The following is a 6,999-nucleotide window of genomic DNA, read 5'->3' as shown; positions in this document are numbered from 1 at the left end:
GAAGTCCCTTTTTTTAAAGGGAAACACCATTAAAAAGTCAGAAAATCAGGTTATTCGAATTAGGTATATATAAAAAAAACTCCTTATAATTAATCAAGTATCATAATAATCCTATCTACTATTTTTCAAAAATAAGAATAATCCCATAAAAAAAAACTTTAGATTTCAATTCACTCAATCCTATCTACTTTTTTAATCCCTTTGGTATGGACTTCTAAATGAACTTACCAGCTGTATGATTTGGAACTACGGATTCCTGCACAACAAACTAGGCTTGGAAAGTTTCTCAAAAAAAAAAAAAAAAAGGCTTGGAAAAGTATGATGTATGATTTGAGTTCTAGTCTAAGAAAATTGCTCTAAAGAAACTTTTTCTTTTGATAATTCAATAGTTCCAACGGAGGACCTAAATAAACATTTTTGAGAACCAATTGATTGAATGACAGAGTCAGTATGATATGCTGAATAATCAAATACTATGAAAAACAATGTTAGCACTAGGATTGTAATCTATACAGGCCAAACCATATATAAAAGTTCACCATTGATCCTTCAAGTTTTTAACCCTTTAAAGTTTGAGTTTGTTTTCATTTTAGCTCTTTAAGTTTCAAAATTTTCATTTTTGGTCCTTCATTTTTTATTTCAATTTCATAATAGCAATGTGACTTAATGAACACTACTTTTATCTGGTTCTTAATGGTTTGATTACTAACCCAAATAAATAACATAGTCAATATAAAAAGATAATCAAAATTTTAAATAATAATTTGATATTTTTGAACTTATTAATTTTTTACTACAATATGATAGCCATAGAGTAAAGCTAGTAAGAATGTGCAATACAAATACTGAGATTGAGTACAATATTATAAGTGATACAGCAATAAAAAAAAAAAAAAAAAGGCTTGGAAAAGTATGATGTATGATTTGAGTTCTAGTCTAAGAAAATTGCTCTAAAGAAACTTTTTCTTTTGATAATTCAATAGTTCCAACGGAGGACCTAAATAAACATTTTTGAGAACCAATTGATTGAATGACAGAGTCAGTATGATATGCTGAATAATCAAATACTATGAAAAACAATGTTAGCACTAGGATTGTAATCTATACAGGCCAAACCATATATAAAAGTTCACCATTGATCCTTCAAGTTTTTAACCCTTTAAAGTTTGAGTTTGTTTTCATTTTAGCTCTTTAAGTTTCAAAATTTTCATTTTTGGTCCTTCATTTTTTATTTCAATTTCATAATAGCAATGTGACTTAATGAACACTACTTTTATCTGGTTCTTAATGGTTTGATTACTAACCCAAATAAATAACATAGTCAATATAAAAAGATAATCAAAATTTTAAATAATAATTTGATATTTTTGAACTTATTAATTTTTTACTACAATATGATAGCCATAGAGTAAAGCTAGTAAGAATGTGCAATACAAATACTGAGATTGAGTAAAAAAAAAAAAAAAAAAAAAAAAAAAAAGTAAAACTGGACTCACATCTCTAACTCGATAGATACATACATACATAAATAAAAGTAGAAGAAGCATTGTTAAGGGAGTGACTGAGAAAGACAAACACTGAATTTCAGTTTGTCTTCCTCTCGAACCATAATCATAGTGCTTAGAGATGGATTCCATGGGTCTAAAGTGATTCTCCACAAAATAGTTGAACTATGAAACCGTAACCCAATCACCTTTGAAGTCCTCCGAGTCTACAACCAGAACATCCTTCTCCTTCTTATTATTCACCGCGGAGGAGGAAAAAGAAAAGAAAAGAGGAACAAATTGGGGCCGCTGGGTTTTGAATTAGGGATCTCTTTATTTACAATATTGCCACTATCTTTTTTCTTTTTTTTTTTCTTTTTTTTTTCTTTTTTTTTTAATAAAGGTAAAATGGGCCTGGACTTATATATTAGGTCCTAAATGCAATAAAATAAGGGGGAAAAAAAGATATTAGGTCCTACACTTTTAATTTTGTTAATTAAAATTACAAACTTATAAAATTGTTTCAATTTGAAATATCTTCCATCTTTCTTGTTTATTTCCATTATTCTAGACAATAAGTGTAAAAAAAATATTATTTTTATTTTTATCTTAGATAGAATTCTATTTTATCATAATCTAATTGTACCTATATGAAACTTCTTCATAAAAACTTGGTCTTTTTTGTCTTTACTCTTTTTGTGGTTTGATGGTTGATGCCTAAACATGTGTATTTTACATGTTTGCAGATACGGCTGTCGGTCATACACCCCAAAATCTCAGCTAAACAAAGAGAGGAAGAAACAATTGCAAGTGAAAATTATTCTCTTCAAAGTAAAAAACCGGACTTACTGTGTCCCATCTAAAACCAACACCATTTTTTTTTTTTTGCTGGGTAATTGCAGGGGATAGAACCCCGACCTAACGGTTACAACGGAACCAAATACCACTAGGCTACTAGGCCTGGTGGTCTAAAACCAACACTGTTAACATTTTTCCTAAACAATAATCGTAGAGCAGAATATTTTATAAGATGACTAAAAGAAGAATTTAATAAAATTCCATCTTCTAGCAGTGCTTTCAAGTGGAGACCAGAAAAGTGCTGTAATGGGACCGTATCTGCACTGAAGCAAAGCAAAGGCTTCATATCTGAGGAGCAAAAATTGGAAAATTAAGTTCACACAAGTAATTCATATTGCACCATGATTCCAATCCTTGAAACAATATTACAATATGCCCACTACCTTTAGACGAGCAACTTGCAGAAAACTTCCATAAAGCAACCTGAATGTAAGACAAACATTTTTAGTTCTAAACCAAGAATGTCTAGATCACATGTCATTTTACCAAAAGCAAAAACCTATTTCCTTATTCCCAACATGTAAGAGCCTGATTAAGCATTGGCCCGTAACAACTAGGATGCAATGTGAAGCCAAGCAGAAAAAAATGTAGTAAATAAATAATAAAAAGAACAAGATATTTGAAATGAAAATATTACAGTTCCATCATGGCATCCAGCAAGCAGGAAAATCATGCGGGGGTGAAGCTGACCACTCCGCTGTCAGAGGGATGCTACATAACAAAACAATAGTTGAGTGTAAATCATCCTTTAATCATGTAAAGTAAACCAAATAACAAGGTCAACAAAGATGGTTGCCTATAACAAATAGTTACAGGAACTTGTTACAATTCAATATTAATTATGTCCAGTTCCCTGTAGGATGTAGCCAAAAGGGATGGGGATTTTCATGTTCTACAAATCCTCTACCCCATTCTTTATGGACGGAGGAAATGCCTGATGAGCTAGAGCTCATTGGCAAAGCTAACTTTTTGTTCCATTCCAGTAAAATTCCAAAGTACTTATCAAAAAGGTAGAATCTGCTACCTCTGTATGCCACCGCATTTCAACATTGAGCATCTGAATACAGACTCCAATTTTACAAAGCAGGGATCAGTACTCTCCTGATGCACAGAAGAATAGATAAGTTTCATTGTACAAGGAAGAGGAACCTCCCACCTGCATTGATAGGTATGGAAAGGAAAAGAAGAAATTACAAAACCATCTAAAGAAGACTTGATATATATGAACAAGAGAAGCTGAGACAATATTTAAGGAACATGGAAATAAGCTGATTTTATATGTACTGTAATAAAATAAGTAAATCTATATTAGACAATTCATTTCGGAGTAGCAGTTAACAGATAAACAAGAAAGTATTAAAAGGAAAGAAACTCTTTGAACTTGCTACAAGAAGCCACAACCCAAAAATTTCTGTTTACAAGAAAAGGAACCAACCTGAAAATCTACAATTACAATTGAGTAGGCCCCATAACTATGTGCAATACTAGCACATGATTAAGGAAGGAAACAAGCATCAATCACGAACAACATCATATCATCAGTGATGATAACCTCAACCTTGACCTTGACCTTACAAGATAGGAGATGCCACATGAGCTAGAACTCATTGCATCATTAGAAATATTCATATAAGAGATTCAAAAGTCAATATAAAGCCTTAAGATACTTTTAATTTTTCAACATTATCCAACCAAAAATGACTATCACCCTAAATCTGTTGACATGAGCAGTCCAGTAGTTCACTTGTGTGACTGCACTATATTTAGAACAGGGTGCTACATGCTATGCATGTTTTGCTCATTATTTATTCCTTCTTCCAGTTAATTTATAACTTGAATTTATCCACACACATCTATAATAAGAATAAAATAAACCTCTGTAGATAATGGGCTCATGAATAGGGTGGCATCATTTGAATGTTTTTTTGATAGGTAATTAAAAATTTATTGATATTAAAGATAAAAATAAAAGAGTTACCCAAGTATACAGAGAGAATACAACTGGTGACCATGTATTCAACTACCCTTTCACCCATCAAGACATTCATATCATTAAGGATAATTTAGTAATTCAAAGAGTCACCCCTTGAGCTATTCATAAACAGCTACAACTATAATTTGTGGCAATACTAAGTAAGTTTAAAACAGAAAGGTCCAAGATTGAAGAGCACAATATAAGCTTTGGTTAACTCATCACACACCCTCCTTTACTTGATATACCGCCTGTGTTTTTTTCCAAATCTTAAACCAAAGTCAATTATAATAACAAGTACGGAAACCATGACAAGCAATGCCTAGTACAGATTTCAACATTGCATATACATACATGTATGCATACAGCGATACATGGACCCTTTTATGTATTTCTAATATTTTTGGGCATGAAATTGTTTGATATGACATGAAATTCAAACGGCCAAATATTGTTTTCGTCCCTAAAATTTGCACAAATTTTATCCACCCTAAGCTTTAAAACATCACTTTTTATCCCTAAACTATTTAAATGTTTCACTTTCTGTCTCTTAAAATTAATAATAATAATAAATCATCCTTAAAATATTGAAAAAAGTATGGTTATTCATCCTTATTTTTGCTACAAACTATTGAAAAAAGATATTTTCAAAGCTCAGTGACTAAAACACAAAAATTTAGGGACGAAAATAATATTTTAACCAAATTACTATCACGTGTGATGCCATTGCTGCCTATTCAAGATGGAAAATCTATCATATATCCGATACATATAATACCACCTCAGTGGTACAAGTAAAACTGGACTCATATCTCTAACACATACATACATACATACATACATACATAAAACTTAAAAGTAGCAGGAGCATTGTTTAGTATTGACCTTAAGAAAGTGAGTGAGGAAGACAAACGCTGAATTTCAGTTTGTTGAAGAGCATAATAATCTTCATCGTCTTCTGCACAGAGCTTAGAGATGGTTTCTGAAAGGGGGAAAGTATCTCTTAAGCCCGAATAAACGGATCCATAATTTGCACGGGCCCCCTGTGGACGGACCTGATGGGAACGGGCCGGATATGGACAGGGTGACGAATGGTGGGCTAGTTATCCATGGGCCTGCTGAGCTCCTAATGAAGGATATTTTGACCCATTCTCATAAAAGCCCAAATAGAGTCCTTGCGCTAGTAGGACTCTGGAAATCTTGTATAATTGGTAAAAATCTTCCGCATAAGGAGGAGACTTATTCATCACGTTTAGGATTCTACAAGAAGAGTCCTATAAGGAAAAGACTTCCGCACCAAGGAAGGGATGTCAACCTCGAGCCACTATAAAAGCCCCAAGACCCTCACAAGCCAAAGTACGCATCATTAACCCTCTCTAGCACTCTAGAGCTGTGAGCATACTTTCTAACTTGACCTTCAGAGGGTATTTGGCCGGCACCACACCGGTGCTCTCTGTTAGGTCCTCTTTTCTCTGTGCAGGTGTCGTTTCGAGGGTACGAGCATTGTGCAACTCACTGTTGATATTTTCGGCATCATCAGTTGGCGCCGTCTGTGGGAAACGCTTTTAAGTGATTAAGCCACATTATCGTTTCCTGGACTAAAAGGTTGCATGGTACTCACTCGCTCAATGGCAACTACTAATGACGGACAAGGAGAGGAACCACCCACGACTGCCCTCGAGAGACAAGTTCAGACTCTCGGTGCCGCCGTGGAGCGTCTCACCAAACGGAACCTCAACTTGGAAGAACAGCTGCGCCAGAAGATCAGGAAGGGACTAGCGCTCCAAACAGGAATCAGGAGAGACCTGAGGGCAGCCACGCCCCAAGCAGGCCGGAGAGGCAGCATGTGAGCATGCCATCCCTCACGGATGCGACTCCACCACATATCGCCGCCGAGATGCAGGCAATGAGGGAACAAATGGAGGTCATGATGAACGCCCTCAAGGGGCGAGTCTCAAGCGACCTTGACGATCTGGTCAATCGTACCGATTCACCCTTCACTGCTGCCGTGAATTCCTTCCCCCTACCCACAAGTTTCACATGCCAAATATAGATAGCTATGACGGGATGAAGGATCCTCTTGATCACCTGGAAACTTTCAAAACCCTGATGCATCTACAAGGGGTGCCAGACGAAATCATGTGCAGGGCCTTCCCAACCACGCTGAAGGGCTCCGCGAGGATTTGGTTCAGTCGACTGACCCCGAATTCCATCAGCACTTTCAAAGAACTAAGCGCTCAGTTCACCTCACACTTCATAGGGGGACACAGGTACAAGAAGTCCACAGCATGTTTGATGAGCATCAGGCAGAGAGAAGACGAGACGCTAAGATCTTACATAACCCGCTTCAATAAGGAGGCCCTCTCAATTGACGAAGCCGACGACAAGATACTGGTGGCAGCTTTCACTAACGGATTGTGGGAGGGCAAGTTTTTGTTCTCGCTATACAAAAACGACCCCAAAACCATGTCAGAAGTACTCTACAGGGCCACCAAGTACATGAACGCGGAGGACGCGCTGCTCGCACGGGAAGAAAGGCCCAAGAAGGGAGAACGCCAGGCGGACATGCGCTAGGACCAAGGGCAGAAGAGACAGAGGACAGGGGACAGAAGGGACGACAGACGCCCAAAACCCCCAAGTGGAAGGTTCACAAGTTTCACCCCCCTGAACGCTCGATCGATCCAA

The 6,999-nt window shown here is 36.2% G+C and overlaps 1 long non-coding RNA gene across 2 annotated transcripts; it reads right to left on the bottom strand.

Annotated features, from left to right (window-relative positions):
• Nucleotides 1-2,358: 2,358 nt before the first annotated feature.
• Nucleotides 2,359-3,580, bottom strand: LOC136066321 (uncharacterized). 2 transcript variants are annotated; one of them, XR_010627772.1, is made up of 4 exons: nucleotides 3,367-3,580; nucleotides 2,980-3,053; nucleotides 2,726-2,765; nucleotides 2,359-2,630 (listed from the first exon to the last, which is right to left on the bottom strand). It is a non-coding gene; the product is annotated as an uncharacterized LOC136066321 (long non-coding RNA). The 2 variants fall into 2 exon arrangements; XR_010627771.1 differs by having other exon boundaries at nucleotides 2,980-3,580.
• Between the last annotated feature and the right edge of the window lie 3,419 nt (nucleotides 3,581-6,999).

Source organism: Quercus suber, unplaced genomic scaffold (genome assembly GCF_002906115.3).
Source record: "Quercus suber isolate HL8 unplaced genomic scaffold, Cork oak 2.0 scaffold_31, whole genome shotgun sequence".
Classification (NCBI taxonomy): Eukaryota; Viridiplantae; Streptophyta; class Magnoliopsida; order Fagales; family Fagaceae; genus Quercus; species Quercus suber.
This window is presented reverse-complemented; position numbering and strand designations above follow the sequence as displayed.